The 19812-nt window shown below is 46.1% G+C and overlaps 1 protein-coding gene and 1 long non-coding RNA gene across 3 annotated transcripts in view; one reads left to right on the forward strand and one right to left on the reverse strand.

Moving 5' to 3' along the window:
- Positions 1–19812, reverse strand: part of LOC119486825 (zinc finger protein 469) — a 161865-nt gene that overhangs the window by 25196 nt on the left and 116857 nt on the right. Inside the window, exons 1-2 of one of the 2 annotated variants that reach the window (XM_037767260.1) lie at positions 10986–11207; positions 9542–9768 (exon numbers count right to left, since the gene is read on the reverse strand). The gene's annotated coding sequence lies outside the window, so the exon portion shown is untranslated. Of the gene's footprint in view, positions 1–9541; positions 9769–10985; positions 11208–19812 lie in introns of those variants that run through there. The other variant, XM_037767261.1, reaches the window with a different exon arrangement.
- On the forward strand, positions 11332–14642 carry LOC119486827. Its single transcript, XR_005206594.1, has 2 exons — positions 11332–11483; positions 14219–14642. It is a non-coding gene; the product is annotated as an uncharacterized LOC119486827 (long non-coding RNA).

Consider the following 19812-nt stretch of genomic DNA (forward strand, 5'->3'; position numbering starts at 1 on the left):
GGAGGAATCTGAGCCGATACGTGGCTTTCCAGAGTCAACATCCCTTATGATAATGCTGTCGGCGTGAGATGATTTAATACTGTGTTAACATGTAGCAGGACAGATTTCCCAGGGCTACATCAACACCACGCAAACCAAAGCAGCAACAAACCCACTGCACCTCACACTGACGAGGCCATTGTTAGCCCACTGCGAGTGGATCACTCCCATAATCTGTGAAAACATCCGCCTCCACGGTACCCTCTCTGTATCTGTTGTGTTGACTTGTAACGCCACGGTGGCTCACGGGGAGAAGCTCTGTTGGTTTAGCCCAGCTGCACAAGCCCACTCACCAAAGCTGGAGAGAGATGGAAGTCATCCCTCTTCAAAAAAAAAGTTAGATTTCTTACAACTTACTGAGCAAAGTGGGACTGTATCTTGTCAACTTGCTATCTTGGCCTGAAGGAGAACCTAGAGGGCTCATACAGATTAGAAGCACACTTATCTCCAGCAGCATCAGCGATCATTTTCGGCCTCAGTGGCCATCTACGAGCTGATACCATCTCGCAGCCTGTCAATCGCACGTCTGACATCAGATGGAGAGTGAACCAGATGAAGCCACGCTCTTTGAGTCCCCGCTGCTTTAACCTCTCCCATCTGCGTCAGCAGTCACACATGGTTCACATAACAAATCCCTTTCTTCTCCTTGGCAGTTTAGGGCTACATGCAAACACGGAAATAAGATATACACTACTGTGCTGAGGGGGTGAGTCTGGAGGGGGTGGGCACCAACCTTTTACTGCAGAGATATAAGCCACAGATAGTCATGAGAAACCTCCAGGGGGCCGTTTAAACAAAAACACATGGAGGTGTGTGTATACATGGCTGCACACTCACACATAAACAAACCCGCACACAAGCAAATAGAAATGCTCTCACACATACGTACATACACACAGACTCGGTCAGCTGTGTTGACTGATATGACCATTCTGTAAAAAGTCCAGATAGTTCATCAGGAAGAGTAGAAGATGCTGCGTGAAGCAGGACTGCTGCCACGCTGACAGGAAGACAAGCTTTGCCTCCAGGGCTGTTTTAATGTTTAAATGAGACTTTCTTGGATAGATAGATTTCCTGTTTTTGCAATCAGTGAAATATTTATTTACAGCCTGGAAAAAGTGACTGTTCGCTGATGTAGAGTGGTAAATTTAACATGAGTAACCTGATTTAGTATTTCCTTTTTTCATCCTTTTAGATTTACAACTTTCCTGAATGCAAAAGCAAAAGAAGAATCTGGGATACAAACTGAATAAACTGAATCAAGCAAAGTAAAGGTTGATTCCAACCAGTCTGACACTCCCCTCAAATGACAATGTTTAACTTCCATTTCTACTGCAGTTTGTCATTACTCCACCCCGTCACTTCACCCATCTGTACCTCCCATTCCTGCAGCCCAGCCACCTGTTTCAGCCCTATAAAAGTGAGTGTATTACCCTTGAATGTGTTTAGTGGCACTCAGAAAGTTTGTGTGAACAAACAGCATCTTTTGAATAGATATTCAGACCTGCAGCTCCTACAACTTCTCGAGTCCGTCCAATCTCGATCCACTTTCATGTGAAGGGAGATGGATGAACGTAGACAGTCGAGAGCCTTTCTTAAAGAGATGCAGGCTGTCACACTGTAGCTCCAGATAGAGAGACCGCAACATTTGTGATGGAGCTTCTGGCCCTGACTGCAGAAATATGAAGCAATCAGTCAACTGTTTTGCCAAAAAAATAAATGAATCCAATCCAGTCTGGCGAAAATTTGTTTCCAGAATTAAGAATTAATGGTATGAGCTTACATTCCCACGCAGTGTTAGCCTACATGTCAATCTCTGCAGAGGTTTGTGAGTATGTATGCATTCGTTTTAGTGTGTGGGTGGCAGTTGACGGTCCTTTAGGTCGAAGAAGTTCACACACACACACGCATTCCCCCTTCCCTAAAACGGACTCTGTGAATGTTTGGCTGTGCCAGCTGTGTGAGCTTGAGGCTGGGTGTGGGGTGTATACAATTGTCCGACAGACTGCATGGTGTGTATACACATAGTCATAAACAGAATGTGGAGCGGAAGCACTGATCACCTAGATGTGCTTGACCTTCTGACCCCCGGGGCTGAACTGTTATGCTTTCACCGTGTTCTCTTGGCCTGTACGGCTGGACGAGACACCGCCGGGTGCTGCTGTGAGACGGGACACACGGGAGAGAAGAGAATTCCGCTGATTTCATCTTCATTGTTTATGCTCTTTGCACGGAAGTAAATATAAATTATCCAAAAGTCTGTTTGTGTGTCAGCGCATGCGAGTGTGCAAACATCGTCTGCGTCCAAGTCTTTGATGTTGACCACAGTGGCGTTGCACTTTAGTGAACTTTGAGCTGAGAGAGAGACCCACATTCTGGTGTCAAAAACATCTGCATTTATATATATAACTACTCTCAAAACACAAGAACAGAACTATGTGTGCTGCCAAAAGTGGGAAAGCTCAATCTGCGTTGCCAACTCGTTTGGAGAGGAGCTCCCGAAATATCCTCGGAATAAAACAGCCGAACGCCTGCGAGAGAACAAAACAGCTCACCTGGATTTTCATACCACACAGGTGAGGCACGCAATGCTTTTAAAAACACTCCAGACCCTGTTTTCATAGGGTGACAGTTTTACCTTCAGACCTGAAGGGTTTATCACTGGGAGGCCAAAGAGAGAGACTGTCTGATGACTCCAAACGCTGCTTTCCCTTTCTCTCTGTGTCTGTACGTGTGTGACTATTTGTACATGACTGAATGGAAATACATTGTCTGCTAGCACTTCGTGTCATTACAGCTTTCAACTCCCAAAGGGCCGAGAAGCTGTGAACTCCCTGAGCAAACACTCTGGAGTGAGGAGAGGGAGCAGCGAGGGATGAAGATCTAGCAAACATGCCCGTTTGAACCGGAAATATTCAGCGGGGTTAGAGCTTCTAGCTGTTTGAACCCGGGACACTAGAGAGGAGCTGGCAAATACGTGTGTTTGAAGGCCAAACAGTGTTGAAGGGAGAGCTCCCATGGGGAATCTGACAGTAGAGCCTGATAGTCAGCTGCTGCTGCTGACTCTCCACTCGGCTGACAGTTTAAATAAGAAGACACAATAAGCTCAGTCATCGAGGAAAAGATCCCCTCATGCGAAAGAAAAGGTGCCATTCCCTAGCTCCCCTAAACAATGGATTCCTTCGTATTCACAGTGGTGCAGAATACACATAGAGAGACACAGAGAGAAAGAGATTCATTATCCCATTCTTCAATGGCATGAGGTGCCAGGTTCATTGACTGACAGAGCTAATTAGAGAGGCATGAAAGTTTAGGCAGCATGTGACTCCTCTGACCCGTAAAAAAACCTGTCATGTTTGTTGGTTCAATTGAGGGCATCATCTTTTCATTTCGTCTAACTGCGGTATCGAGTTTCACTCGGGTTGTACCATAAACAGCCAGCTTCAAATAAAACCCAGTACTGTTTCGTCGTATGAGTGGCAGATTATTCCAAATAACAGTGAAACTGAGATAAGTTCAGTGAGCTCGGTGGGCTCGGTGGGCTCGGTGGGCGATGGGAGATAAAACAAAACAAAAACTCTTTCTGGCTTTTGTGAAAAGAGTGGTGCCTCCTCTCTGAACCTTTTCAAAATGACATGTCTGTCCACACTTTAAATGAATGTGGTCATCTGTCCATGACACAGATTGCTGTGTGCCGCGGATGACAGTCATCAGCAGTCCTAGACAGCGTGCTTTGAAGTGAGACCACAGCGCGCTCCTTTCCACCCAGTTCTCATGGCTTCCCTTTAAATAGAGCATGACATCAGACCCTGCGCAGGTCTTACCGGCCCGAGCCCAAAACAAATGTGTGCAAACAATGCCACATCTGGAGCGAGACGCGGCTCGGAGTGAGAGGGGAAGAGCAGGAATGTGGCGGAAAAAGGGGTTGAAAAAGGGAAAGCGGTCCTAAAGCTGTTTAGCTCTAGGACCTTGGCCAAGGCGTCTGGGGATGTGCCTGAGCTGTAATTTACTGGTGATTTCCCTCACTTCCCTCCCTCTAAAGACCTGATGTCACTGCTGCAGACCAACGCATCAGGCAGAATGAATACACCGACGTCTCTTCTTGTCTATTTTAATGTCTTTAAAAGTCCCCCAATACAGGCTAAAATCAAACAACTCCTTCTGCGTTACTTGTGCGGTGGTAACTTTAACGCTACGACCTCAAAGTTCCAGAAAGTTCGGAGTGAAAAGCAATTTCTTGTTTGGTTTGGCTCATTCTTCTGACTTCTCTGTTCCGATGCAGGAGGAGGTCTTCAGAAAGTCTTCTCAGGCAGCCTGTTCTTGTTGTCACTGTCAGAAGCAATCAGAGCTGCTGGGGCTGCGTTCAGAGGAGCACGCAAATATTCAGGCCAATTTTCTGCCTGCTGGATTAAGTGTCTAATAAACACGTGGCGGCTGATCCAACAGTTATTTGTCAGTAGACACGCAGTATGCCTCCTACAATCTGACAGAGATACTTGTGACTTATAGTCAAGAATGTATAAAATGTACGCAACAATACACGTGCACGCAGTAATACACGTATATATACATCAGTCTGGGAGTCTGGGAGTGGATTTGTGGGGGAGCTCTTGAGATCGAAGGTGCGATCTGACAAACGGAGAAGTACGGTAGGACGGAAAATATGCTTAATGTGTCCTCCTGTTTGAGGAGGAGGACACAGACAGGGAGGTAGAGGAGGAGTGGAAGGATGATGGAACCAGGGGAACTCTCCTCTTCTGCAAGTCATGTGTTTTACATCTGCACTGCAGTGAATCTGCTCATCTTAAGAAAACTCAGCCTCCTAATCCTTCTACAGGCCTAAGTCGAGGTGTAGTAGGATAACTACTGTAGGTGGTCAGTAAGAGCGCCAGAGAGGATGGAGGACAAAGTATCTGGCAACTCGAATGCACCTTTTTTAGTTTAAAATGCCCTTGGAAGTTGTGTCAGATAAGACCATTTATGCTGTAAGTAAAGAGGCGTTGTCTCAGGAAGCTGCCTACCTGAACTATTTGATGCTGAGCTGAGGAAGAGATGGAGACAGGCCTGCAGAGCCAGCTCCAGCAGTTCAGCGTCCTGATATCACACAAGGCCCTTATTATGACAAATCTTTTATTTGTAGAACTGATGCATCGTAGAAAGTGCAGGAAAAGCAGCATAAAGGTATTATAATGAATGCACACTTTGTCACCAATAGTTAATTCTACTGTGTGTATCTGGACAGCGATGGGAGCTGAGTCAGAATTCAAATAACCCGTCGAGCCCAGCCGCTATTCTATCTTTCAGAGATTGTAGTAGAGTGAAGATACTGGTATTATATGAAACTAGAAAACCTGATGAATCCATTGGTGCCGACCATGTCATGCTAGCTTGTCAGGAAGATCGGTAAATAACGCTACGAAGTTACACTCAATTTTGGCGAGGAAAAACTGGCATGGCGATTTTTTAAAGGGGTCCCTTGACCTCTGACCTCCAGATATGTGAATAAAAATGGGTTCTATGGGTACGCACGAGTCTCCCCTTTACAGACATGCCCACAAATCCTGCAGTATAAATGTGTTATTTTGGCCTATTCTAAAATGGTGTATTTGAATATTTCTGCATACTGGGGTTCCTAAACAGACTTGGAATTTCATAAATTGGGTATCACTGTAACGCTGACACTCTTGTGGAGCTCTCTAAAAACGAGGGCGGAATGGTAAGGGGTTAATCATAATGCCACACACTAAATATCTACTGTATAGCCCAAATAATGAAAAACATGTTATCTGTCAAACTACAGAGGGATTTACCATCATAGTTTAGGTCATGAAAATCTGTTTAGAAGAAGCATAATGAGAAAGAAAGCAATGGATGTTTCCATCATCAGCTCCACCAAATAAATATTTATTTAATACATACCGCAGTTTATTTGACTAACTACACTACAGCTCATTAATTTCTGAGGCATGGATGATGAAAATATAAACCGGAGTGGAGCTCCACCACCAAAACACTAAACATGTGACTGTAACTTTGCTATCACTCTTAAACTGACAGGACTGGTAAAAGTTTGTAAATCAAGAAATAACACAGGCCTATGGTTTATGATTTTTAATCATGAAGGCAGCTCTTCAATTATGTATTTAAATTTAGCTGAAAATTATACAGGCAAAGAAATGAAGGTTTGGCGTTCTAATGTGTTTATATGAAACCAACCGACTCCGATGTTTTCAAAGTTTTAGTGACTGCGGGAACAAATCTGGGCAGCCTGTCCAATGAAATCTAAATCTGATTATTTATTATACATTCAGAACTCATTCCATTCAGGTTAGTTCTTTTCTCCCCCCCCCTTCGTTGATGCTGCGTTATTAGCTCACATTAAAGAAGCAACACGTTCAAACTGTTTTAATCCAGAAGATGGAGAGAGGGAGGGAGGAGTGGCGTTCCCGTTGGGGACACATCGTGTTAACTTTTCTTCACTATTCAGAATGATAGAGGAGGTTGTGTTTCCCAGGGGAACATCTACAGTACGTTGACGCCAGCTGTCAGTAACATTTGAGAGAAAACTGTGTGCTATGGCAGCGTTTTCACAGCTTAGTCACAAGTTTCTTTGATAATTCAATAGTCAGTCCGACAATAAGCTTATAGACTTTTAGGATATTTAAGCAAGGCAACAAGTTTATCAACTTTCGTCATTGACTATGTGTGTACAATGCACAAATTAGCAGAGGGACAATACTGTGTGTCGAAGACAAGCTGGTTCAATCGGTTGCCAGGGAAACCCCCCAGTAATGTGTTTTCATTTACTTATCATCTTCTGAAATTGCATCTCAACCAGTTATTTAACACCAGAACACTGGTAATGAAAGACTGACTGACTGAGGTGGAGGTCGCTGTTCGGCTTTCACTGCTGAAACCAAATGAAAGTCAAGAGTGAGACGGAGAGGTCGGAGGTCGTGACCCCTATCACTCCACATGGGAATTAAGGAATGAATAAGCTCCCTGGTCTTATGTAACCTTGGTGACTGGTCTGGACAGTACCTGCTGAGCTTATAATAAACCCACCTTATAGCTGTTATCACGCCCCTTATAGGCATTGAACTGTAATAGTATGAGTCATGTAGTCACAGTCTGTGGTTGGGGGATTATGATTAATAGTCTTTAGTAAAGTATAAGATGAAAATGCAAATGTGTATTAGTCATAAAAAGAAAAGAAAGTGTTCACAGTTGAATCTCCACACACTCTCTCACTCTCTCGGGTTACAGTGAGGTCATCCTGACTAAAGACATTTTCATCCCAGTATCCCCGGTGGACGTTTCTTTAGAAGACTTACTTTAACTAAGATCTACTGTTGCAATTGTTGATCTTTCCACGTTTCTCCCTCCCGGTAATCATGCATGCATGAGTGTGGTGGAAGAGTGGGGGTGGGTGTGGGGGGCTGTCAGGGGAGTCTAGAGTTACATTAACAGTGTGAGAGGAGAGGAGGTGGTAGCGCGGGTCAGAGGTCACAGTACCCTGACAAACAAAATGAGCCACCCAGAGAGAGGAGTCAACAAGAGATGCTTTCCCCTGCAGGCCCTAGCAACAACAGCTGCTGCTGGCAAACATGTGTGCTACAAATGTGCCATCTGAACCAATGAGATGGGTCTCAATCGTCACCATACGGGGGTTGCCAAACAAACATGTCACACAAACACAGCGGAGAGGGCGGGAGGGCGGGAGGAGGGGGGGGGGGAGGCGGCAGACACAATAAAAGATAACGAGGCAGATATTGATAAGATGTGTCAAGTATTATTCACGTGGGAAATGCAGCAGCGTAGAACAAACGTCCATAAAGGCTCACTGGTGGTCTGAATGCAACACAGCTGAGCAGCTTCAGTAGGTTAGATGTTATGATGCCTCCCTGTTGGGAGAATGTCTAATGATGGCCTGCTTCTATTCCACTGAAATTCCCTTTTATTCACCCGACTGCGAGACCACATGAGGCCAAACTGGAAATTCACACAGCTTTCCTTTTTCTTCTTGTTTCCTTAAGAAGGATTTTTAAAATCATTTTCTGTGTCCGGCTGCATTCACCTCAAAATCTCTCTTGCTCTATACTACCCACAATGTTTTCAATCAGTCCTTTTGAGTTTCCACACTTTTCATTTCATAATCCTATTTGCCTCAGCCTTCTGTCTGTCCTCTATCGCATGCTCTTTTTCTATTTTCCTCTCTCTCTCTTTCTTTCTCCCCCTCGCCAGCTCTGGAAAGTACATTCGCACAGTTCAGCAGTGACACAAGGACCGTCTCCTTCATGGCAGACCATGCTTGTGTTTTTTCAATTAAGCCGAGCTCCTGTACGCTATTCATTTGGGAAACCATAATTCTCATGGCCCGGCAGAAAACTAATGGAAAGTCGCTTAGGTTTTTTCTTTTTTCCGGGAGAGGTATCGGAAAGACCCGTTCCCTAGGAGCGTGTCTGACTAGAGGGGATGGAGAATAAAAGCGTAGGAATACAGTCTAGGAGAGCGCTAGGAGGTGTTGATAGGAGGCGAAGGCCTCGCCGTCAGGGTGCAAGAACTCGTGGGGTGAACGAGAGCAGGAAGGAGGTGAGTGAAAGAATACAGATGGATGGATTTCCAAGGGAATGTGGATGAAAGTGAGAGAGTCGCAGGCCGGATCTGAATTGCCCAGCGGGGAGGAGGACAGATCCACTGAAAATCACTTCAAAGCCCGGTGTCACTGGGCTGCCGATGAGGACAGACCGTCTCCTGTCCTCTTCTTATTTACAGAGATGAGCCCTGATAGCCTGTTGCATCCGTCTGCCTTAAACAGCAATCAACTGTGCACATAAACATCTCTACACGTGCTCACCCACACACACACACACACTCATGTGTACAACATTTAACAGCTCATTTCAAATGAGAGGGTAGCATCACTGTGTAGCTGAATATTAAACCAGCACGAGCTCAGACCAACAATACAAGTCAATAGAGTGATATTAAATCTACCTGACAACAAAAACTGAATTATCAGAGAATATGTTCCAGTCAGCTGTTACTAAAGTCCCCGTCCCGTCTTCGTCCTTCCAGAAGGTCTCAGCCCCGGTCTGACCCTCCTCCCTGCCTGACTAGTAGGAACCATTCGTCACCATTAACATAAACCTTTCACTGAATGCTGACTCAGTCTGCGCTCACACATAAACAGCGTAGGAAATGTGCAAAGACACACACACACATACAGTATATTCATGTGTGCATGCTCACACACATGCACATACCTACGTACTGCATCACTGCACATACTGTATGTGCGCACACACACACACACACACACACACACACACACACACACACATTCAAAGTGGGAGGGATCTAAAGCGGACAGCCCCCATCACCCCCCCCCCCCCCCCCCCCCACCCCCCACCACAACAATCAACAGAGACAGACAGACAGCAGTAAGGAGAGCAGTGAGAGGGAGACAGACAGGAGCAGCAGCAGAAGTCTGGAGTCTTACCTCAAGAGTAATGCTGTGGAGCCGACACAAGGGAAAGCCTCATGACTGTAGCGGTCTCTCTCTCTCTCAGACTCTCTCAGGTCTCTTTGTATCTCTCAGCTGTGGGAGACGGGGCGCCGACGCTCAGGCAGCGCAGCGCTGAGCGGAGGGGCGCTCGGCACACTTTACAGGCAGAGAAAGCAGTGGAGCTGCGCAGACCCCGGGCCCGTCCGCTCACACTCTGCCTTCTGAGGATGAAAAGAGAAGACTTCATTACCAGCTGCAGACCACGCCTCCACCCCTCCAGTCTCCCTCCTCCCAAGCTCTGCCTCCCTCCTTCCCCTCCTCCCTTCACTACCTCCCCGCTTCCCCTCCACACTCCCAGCCAGTAGCACGCTCCAGGGCCTGTCCCAGGCCAAGAGAGGGGGGAGCAGCCAAAGAAAACCTCCCAATCCAACCGCCTGCCAGCGCTGTGCAGTGCACAGACAGAGAGGGCCAGAGAGAGAGATGAGGAAGGAGGTGAGGAAGACAGAGAGATGGTATAGAGAACATATGGTTCCAATCCACAAACTGTTACTTGTTTGTTATTACGTTGAACACACTGCCTCAGATTGGGTTCAGTTTAACAGATGAAGCACAGAAAATGCAGCAAGGATGGATAAAGTGTGTGTGTGTGTGAGGTATACGGGGAGGTAAAAGCAGAGGGAGGAGAAATAAATTTGGACCAAGCGAAGCAGAGATTCACTTGAGAGAGAGAGAGAGAGAGAGAGAGAGAGATGGAAGGAAGGACACAGACAGGCAGGCAGACGGAAAGAAAAACACAGACACACTCAGAGAGAAACACCGAGCAAGACGGGTGATCAATGTGACAGCTTTAAGGGAGAAAAGTAAAAAGAGAAGACATATCTTTAACCAGGGGTTTAATTAAGACTTACTGTAAGAAAGAGCACATCAAAAGACTGTCGCTCAAGAAGAAGAAGAAGTGTGGAGTTCTAGGGGGGGTGGGGACAACGTCTGTCTCTGTCTGTCTATAAACCTGTCTCTAAGTCTCACCAACCAAACAGCCAACAACGTCAACACCCAGAATAAGGATGACCGTGATCTTCAGACCGTCTTGCCCTTCCCTCGTCATCCTCTCTGCCTTTTCTTCTTACGCCAAAGTGAACTCTCTCCCCATCAGACGGGGAAAATAGGCTTAAAAGCGCTGGCTGTTTACTGTCTGTAATTATGAGGGGCTGGGTACGCTCAACCCAGCTCTGCACCCTGCCCCCCAGCGCCTCCACACACAAACCTTCAGCTCCACTACCAGCTCATACCGAGCCGTGGCACAGACATGAGAGGTGCAAAGTAAAAGAAAAGAAGAGTGAAAAGACAGTGGTAAAAGTCTCAGATCAACTTGTAATTAGCAAAAAGGGGAATTCAGTCAACTTAAGAGAGGACTGAAGTATATTCTACAACAACTCACAGTCACGGGTTCACTGGAGGTCAAACTACTATTGGAGGTCCTTGACATGAAATAGCAAAAAAGTTCAAAGTAGTGATTCCTCGAGAATGTGAGCGACTGGTAAACGCTGTCGGCCCGGCTCCAGTTCCTAGACTGACAGTTGGGCCTTGATCCTGCAGAAAATTAGAAAGAGACACCAGCACCGCAGCACATCACTACTTCCACCAGCACCGCCACCATACCGCATATGGCGTCCTGTTTGAAGTGCTTTCACAGAAAAAGACAGCCCTGACTTTAAAATAAGGTTACACCAGTCTCAGATACAGTAGTGGTTTTTCTTGATTGCTCAACAGGAATAAGCAAAAAGAACAGCAGAATACTGTATTTTAAACCAACACGAAGAGGAATGCAGGAAAGAATTAGAGCGATTTAAAAGATCACAGAAAAAGGACCGAAGCGTCTGGTCTGCGTGATGCAGTAAAAAAAGGGAGCCACTTTCTTTTGGCAGCACATGACGAGGTAAGCGGGGATTATACAGATCTCTGGCGATCTCCCACACTAGCATTAACACCTACACAGACCCTCTCTGTGGCGTAATAGTGTCAAATTTACACAGGTCCACAAAACAGTACTTAGGGGTTATGGGCTGCCTTCATTGTCGGCTGTGAAAGCGCAGGCCTGGGGTTGGGGTTTGAGACCGGTGGAGAGGCTTGGGTGAGGTATACGACAGAGAAAGGGGGGAGACAAACTCATTACAGCGCTCTTTATTGCTAAGAAACACTAATCCTCCCAAAAAGCAGAGCCACGGACAGCCCCTCTGTGGTGCTTTATGTCTTTAATCTGGGGCTTTAGTGACAGAAAAAAAACTAATCCAACATCTGAAAGCTGTTGTTTGTTTACCGTCTACTATGTAATCAAGTGTTGTCATTACCAGAAGGATAGTAAATAGATAAAAATAGCACTAAGTGTCCATATAATGAGGAAAATTAGAAGAGTAATGACAGGCTTGTCAGCCACATTTAACAACCAAAGATGTGATTGTGTTTCTGGATCTAAAACTGGGATTTAGGACTGAGGTGGAATTCACTGACAATATTTTTTGCAGCCACTAGGGGTTGAGTTGAGCTGTAATGTACAGTACATACAGTCCATCTGCAGACAGGGATGAGGCAATCCTTTTTACACAGCATCCCTCTCACTCTGCACCCTGCTTCTGTTTGTGCCTCTTGATTTCAGAACTGAGGTTACTGTACCCTTCTTTTAGGAGCTTATTTTTCAGGAACAATTCCTCCCACATTGATTTCAATCATTTCTGTTTGAATCCTGTCACTGTAAACTGAATTGAATCCAAAGAGTTAAACAAACACAGTCTGCATGTGTGATGAGAATGCCATGTGCTGCTTGGTGCACAAAATCTGCTCATTATAAACAACCTATTTCAAAAAGAGAGCTGTGTGCATGCCATAAAACGTCAAATGTCTTCCCGACTGCATTAAATATCAGAGTCAGGGGACGTATGGGTGAATATCTAAACACCACTGGGTTAAAAACATCCTTTACACAGAGCGGGCTGGAGGAAGAACAACACCATCATCCCACAGGAACTTCAGGTTACAGAAAAGCCAAAACACGCCGCCTCTGATTGGATTTCAAAAAGCCACAGGAAATGCTCCGACCATCAGGCATCATACACATTTGGCAAAACAACCTGCAGGCTGGAATGGGCCAAAAGGAAGTACAATATTATAGTACAGAATGAAACTTCTGAAGAACTCTAAGAATAGTTTGTGGTAAAAAAATCACATCTGAACTTGTGAACTAAAGTGGACAAATGGAACGACCACTACATACACTGGGACTTAAAGTTTATGGGATGGCAGTTGGAATCATATCAGACTTCGGGATTCAATCAAAGGTTGTTGTGAAATTGAAATTTCCCTCCTAACGACCTGAATTGAAAGCAGAGTGGAGGCAGATGGAAAGAGAGGGGACTTTCTGTGTTCTTAACACAGAAAACCTTTGTGAGATGAATCAAAGCGAGGCAGCGTAACCATCAACTCCTCAACATTTCCAGGGTGAATATGGAGATTGTTTAAACCCAACCCTGTGGGCCTGTATCAGGATACCAACGGCTTGTGTTATACTAGTCTAAACAAGTATTTTTAGTTTGTGCAGGGCATTAAAAAAACAGCTTTACCCTTAAACCAATATCCTCACTCTGCCAACCATCTAAATAGACTCCCTCTCTCTCTCTGTGGCGGAAAAAAGTCATATAAACTACCAATGCTAAACATATAAAGTGTTTTAATGGCCTTAGAGTATTCTAACCTCCCCTCAGGGAGTAACACCTGGGTCAAAGAACTAATTAAACTGTGACCTTTCGGAGGCAACGTGCAGGGAGACCTACTGTACTAAATATATTTCCCTAAAGCTAAATATAGAAACTAGAGAAAGCTTTCTGACGCTCACTTTCCATAAATCTAAACAGCAGCTCGTCTTTTCCTCCGAAAAATACAACATTTAGGAACCAATTCTGAGCTTCTGAGAAAAAAAAGAAGATGAATCAATGTTGCCATGGCAACATGACAGTGGAGTCAAGTGTTGTAGCCTGGCTGTGTGCCACACTGTATTGGTGCGCACACACACACACACACACACACACACACACACACACTCACACACACACACACACACACACACACACACACTCATTACTGTGTGGTAACCTCTTGAACAAGACTTGACAATGAAGTGTATTAGCTGCTAAAGAAAAGATCAAGCCTCAGGTCAGTTTTAATTACTACAGTTTCACACGCATGTCGCTTCATGACATTAGAGCCTGTAAAGTACAGTACGAGCACTGGTTCTTCTTCTGAGGTTTTGCAGCGAGGATGTACGGTACCGGGGTCGTTCCAGGTCGCGTTGCTGACACACCCAGAGCCCCAATGAAAGGCCTCCCCCATCGCCACCCACACCAACACTCCTGTAACTCTCAATTAGAGGAACTTAGGGTGACTACATGTGGTGACAGCTTTCCATGACTCACTGACTGCTACACACCTGAAATGTCCAATAAAAACATTAATATTAAGAGTTTACAGCCATCCAGCCATTTTACCATCTCGTTCTATGGGTGTATTATGTGTTGGAGACGAGGAAGGGCCCAGTGAAATGGTTCTGCGTCAGACACGGCTGATGGTGGCTAACCAAAAGGTCTAAAACATCCATTCCCTCCCTCTGTCTGTCTGTTGCAGCTTTTGGTCTTCCGGAGCTGCCGGGCCGAGTGGCCAGAGCCTCAGCTCTCTCTGGGAATGTCACACCTACGATGACCATTACCAGCAGAGCAAAGCCCATCACACCCTGGTGTGCCATTTCTGACCCAGAAAGCCCCGCGGCCACGAACGCATGCTCTCCCCCAGGGCAAACACGGGGCACCCTGGCCAGTGTAGACATAGCAGCTTGGCGATGTGTACTCGCCCGGCCATGTGGACCGGGAGTGATGATGTTCCCAGGGAAACCAGTTGGGGGGGATTTGGGGCCGGGAGGAGTTGAGGTGCGATCGAGGGGGTTAGAGGTGAAAGAGGAAGAGTTGAAGAAGGCGGATTTAGTTTTTAGTGGGAAAACTATTTTACTGTTTCCTATAACTCTTTTTCCCAAATTAAAAACGTGTGTACCTTACTGTTTGGAAGTCACTGGGATACTTTCTATTTAAGGTAACATGTGGCCAGAGACTGAGTTGGCAGCCCGCTGTGCCACATTTCCACTGCATGGTACGACACGGCTCCACTCAACACCGCTCACTCAGGTTTGGTTGTCCTTTAGCAAAATTTGTGGATAGTACCTGGTAGGGATGTCAATAATTAACCGTTTAACCGTTAACCGACATTAAGCATTTTAACCGATTAACACTATCGGTTAAAACGGTTAAAAGACATGTTAATAATTAATTAAAAAGCTGAGCGGCCCAGAGGAGCGGCTCGTCTCTTTAAGGAGAAAAGCTGGTCCACCTTAACAGCCCACCTTAAGAGGCGGAGCCGGAGTTGCAGGATGCAGGAAGTCGGTTCCGGTCTCTAGTTTAGTAGCATTTATTCACCGACAAATAAACTGTCCACACACTGCTACACCTACGATCACAACTAGAACACCACCAACAACCTCACACTCACCGCCAACACACACACACACGGTCTGTTGGAAACTCACTAAAGTTACGCAGACTACGTGTGGCGGCGGCGAGCACGAAGCCTCCGGCAATGCTAGAGCTGCTAACGTAGCACAAACACACACACTGTTTGTTGGAAATTCGCTAACGTTCCGCCGGGCAGACACACAGCTGACAACCTGCTAAACTAAACTAAATGTGCGGTGGAGACTTTTACTGGGAAAGTGGCTGCATGTCCGCAACACTACACGCAGCATCGTAGCTGCTAAGTTAACACTCCCGGACGCTGAACTGGAGCTGGTACACCGCTGCATGCGAGGCACTAATCTTATCGGTTAACAGTTAATAATCGGTTAACGAGGGTCGGTTATCGGTTACATTTGTTTTTCAAAATGAGCATCCCTAGTACCTGCTACTTTTTCTGGTACCACCTCGGTCGAGGTCCAAGCGAGCTGAGCCAATACTAGAAGGCGGAGTTTAAACACTGCAGACCACTGATTGGTCAGACATGGGGCATCCTGCACAAACCCACCATCTTTAAATAGTCAAACTACCATCAATAGTGACCGCAGTTTTTTTTTTTCACTCGACCCAGATTTTAAAAAATGGCAGCCAATTGACGAAGTGCAAATGTTCCTCTCTTTGATTGGCGATGAGAGGATTCATCAAGTGTCCCATTGAAGATGATGTTTCGGCAGCTACGGTGATCATCTGAGAACGCCCACTACAATCTGCAGTGAAAAGCACAGAGAGGAAAAAGACCTGGTACCAAAAGAGAGTCGAGTTGAGTCAAGTCGAGTGGAAATGAGGCATAAAATGATATAACTGATAGCGGAAAGACAGAATTTTATGACAATCCTTAATTGCAGGTCTGTGTCTGTGTGGAAGTCAGGCCCATCTACCACGCCGACCTCCACACCCTGACTTGCTACATATGTGAGACAAACTACTTCCTGTGTTGGCACTGAATTTTGGCAAAGAATGCAAATCATCCAAAATGGATGGAAGTCCTGTGGATGCTGCTTAGAGAACAGCATTCACACGAGGACCTTTCACTGAGCGACGATCACACACAAGAATCTCCTTAGAATGATCTTTCACAAAGAACAATACATATCTTGGTTGAACCTGATGAAACATAAACTATTGAAGACTATCTACAGGAGCTTCCTTTTATGCTTTATCCTAGGGCATTTAAAAAAAAACATTTGCTAATGATGTTCACACAGTGAAAACAAGATAATCACTACGCTGTGCCTTGCTAGTCTGGTGTCTCAGGCTAAACTGTAGCTAATTGAAGGGTTACTCACTCAAAATGTCATTTCTGTCTGGAGCACAGTGATAAAGTAGTGATACTAAGAGTTAAATACTAAAGCACATTTCCTCTTTGGGCTTCATCTTCCGGTGCCTTTATTTTGTCTTTATTAAAGCGTCTGGGGTTGGAATAGAGAAGGGTGGATAGAGCTGCCATTGAACTGTGGCAGAGCCACAGCAAACCAAACACAGAGATGCCCGGCCCTCGTCGGCACAAATAGGTCCTTTCAATCCTTCCCCTCACTTTTGTCCCATCAATACTTCACTCTTCGTGGAGACCAAAGCCACCAACTCCAACCTTCCCTCTGCCTCCCCACCCCTCCGAACACACAGAGAGGTGAATGGTGTCTACTGTACCTTCCACCACTCCCCTCTCTGTGGGGTAGAGCACATTCTGACAGGCCTGTATTTATGGCCGGCCGGAGTCGTGTTGGAATGAACCATGAAAAGAACCAAAATCATCTCGCTGGATGCTCATTTATATTGAGCGCTGGTCGGTCAGCTGTGTGGGTCTGTGTGTGTGTGTGTGTGTGTGTGTGTGTGTGGCCTAATGTAGAGAGAATGGGGCTTGTGTGAGTGAATGTGTGGGAGTGGAGAGTTTAGATAAGCCCTCTAATGAGCAACAAAGTGTGTTTGTTATTCTGTGGTTATTATCTGTCTGTGGATGAAAACGCTACACGTTCTCTGTTGAGGCTGTGTTGTTGTCCGACATCATGGAGCCGGCCTGCTGAGGGAGTTAGTAAGTACCACCATATAAACCACCATAATCAATACTATCTATATATATATATATACTATGTAGGGATGCATTGGTACCACTTTTTTTCAGGCCGAGTACAACTACTTATATTTGGGTACTCAGCGATACCGAGTACCGATACGAGTACTTCTTTGTGCCAAAAGACCCTCATTAACAGCCAGCTGGAGGGTGTGAGCGACACACGGCAGGCTGGGGAGTCCCGCATACGAGGCGGTGCGCCGCCACCGGCTCTAGGTCGGCTCGGAAAGGCTCGGGGCGAAGGTGGCTCGCGGCCGCAGCTTTACAGCGCTCCCCGCCCGGACCTCGCCGCACCGTGACGGGGCTCCCTGCTCCCGGTGCGACTGTCGACCGGGGCGGACTGTCCTCATTGCACCCCAACCGCGTCGTGCCGTGGCCAACGTAAAAGGCGCCAGGGGTCTGCGGCGATGTCGGCAACCCACCCGACCCGTCTTGAAACACGGACCAAGGAGTCTAACGTACGCGTGAGTCAGAGGATACAAGCAAAACCCCGTGGCGTGATGAAAGTGAGGGCCAATGCGAGCCGGCTGAGGTGGGATCCCGGCCCGGCGGGGTCGAGCGCAACCACCGGCCCATCTCGCCCGCACCGTCGGGGAGGTGGAGCGTGAGGACCTGAAAGATGGTGACGAGAAGTTAACATCACGCTGCTGTAAAGTGGTATTGGTGTCGTTTTGCGAGTACGAGTACATGAGCACAGTATCGGACCCGATACCCGATACTGGTACCGGTATCGGTGCATCCCTAATACTATGGTATTAAAAGATAAGACTTAAAAAAATCAGAACCTATCTTTAAACAAAATTCACATGCCCATGTACAGTACATGGAAAAACATGGTCGCTGTAATCATTCATCCTTTTCATACTGAAGCGTTCCCTTTAGTGCCGCTCCCATGGAAGAGATTGAGGTCAAAATCCATAAAATCTGCAATTTAAAAGTTCAATCACAGCTAATATGAGACTTCAGAAGTGTCAGTTATTCAAATCAAGTGGCTGTCATCCACATTTACAATCTATATTCAGTAGAACTTTGTGTTTGTGCTGTCCTGTTTTTTTTGTTTCCTTCCTCAGAATTTTGTACGAAAACGACTGCAGCTTTGGAAACTTGATTTGACCTTCAGAAGGAGGACTGGATCTGGACCGCAATCTTTTGGCATCGGAATCATGTTGTCATACACAGCCTGTATGGACAAGATGAATAATTACAGTGACCAATAACTCTCTTTCATATGTTCATCATATGGGCCGGTGAATTCAGATTTAAGACGGAAAAAAACGTTAACCTATCCTTTAATTATAAGCATTGTAAGCTTATGCAATGTTAAGCTTGCAGGAAGCCGTATCTAGCCTATAAAGCAAAAAAAAAAGCAAATGCTTATGACTCATCTAATTTGAGACCAGTGTTTTTGCAGAATGTCATATATAAATTGTTGCACTGAAGCAGCGTGACGAGTCCTCCCATTATCTGTTCAGAGTGAGGTTGGCCACAACATAACCTTAAATGACTGCAAGATTCACAAAAAATGTCGAGATAAATTACATTAAAGTGACTTTTACTGTGACAAATACATAAATAATCCTCTTCACATCTTCACAGAGGATATATTACTTCCACATTTTGGAATCAAAGTCCAACAACTCACTCTTGTCTTCATTGATTAATCTTAAACTTAATCTTTGAAAGACTATTGACTTTTATTAAAAAACAATGTCAATCACTTTTTCAGTTCACACAGACACACACACACACACACTGCACGCATCACCCCACGAATCCTTCAGAGTGCAGTGTCTCAGTGGGTGTGTGGTAACAATGGGAGCTGGGGTGAGCTAAGGCAGACTCCTCTGGTCCTTCTCCACATAAACCTTTAATATGAGGCCTCTTCAGCACCAGGCGGCCATCTAAAGGCACTGTACCCTGTAATTGACCTTAAAAATACTTTCCGTGGAGGTCGGCAGCCATGTCATTGGCCTTCGGCCCAAGCGGCGGCCGCATCTCCCGAGCCCAGAGGAGCCTGGGAAGGCCTCGTAGGGTATATTTAGTGGGCCTGTCCTTTGAGTGGAGCAGGAGATGCAGATAATGCCAGTCTGTGTATAAAACCACCCTGCCGCCCACGAGTGGGCCTCTCACAGGCACAATTCCCTCTCCCACGGGGATGTGTTTCCTGAGGTCACAGGTCGGTTATATGCAAGCCAGGTGAACGTACAAACACGGGGAGACACTGACCAGAATCCACCTCTCCGATGACGGAGGGGGCGTGCACAACTTTTTGGCTGTGAAAAGTGTGATTTATGAATGCCGCATCCGCGAGGGTCCAAGTGTCCGCACGGCCAAAGTGACGTCACACCATCAGACACGGCCCTTCGCGAGGGCTCCTTGAGGCAGTTTTTTTTTGTCTATTCACGCACATCCACATTTCTCTAACTATGCGGACGTGGATGGAAGGAGAACATTGAGAACTTTGAGGAGCTTTGAGATTGTCGGTTTGCCACGAGGAAAAACTCGCACAGAGTATAAAAGATCCAAACGTTTCCTCGTCACGATTCCCCGTCAGCTCATGTCCGTACCACCGCGCTTACGGAGAGTACAACCAA

This window comes from Sebastes umbrosus, chromosome 4 (assembly GCF_015220745.1).
Source record: "Sebastes umbrosus isolate fSebUmb1 chromosome 4, fSebUmb1.pri, whole genome shotgun sequence".
Classification (NCBI taxonomy): domain Eukaryota; kingdom Metazoa; phylum Chordata; class Actinopteri; order Perciformes; family Sebastidae; genus Sebastes; species Sebastes umbrosus.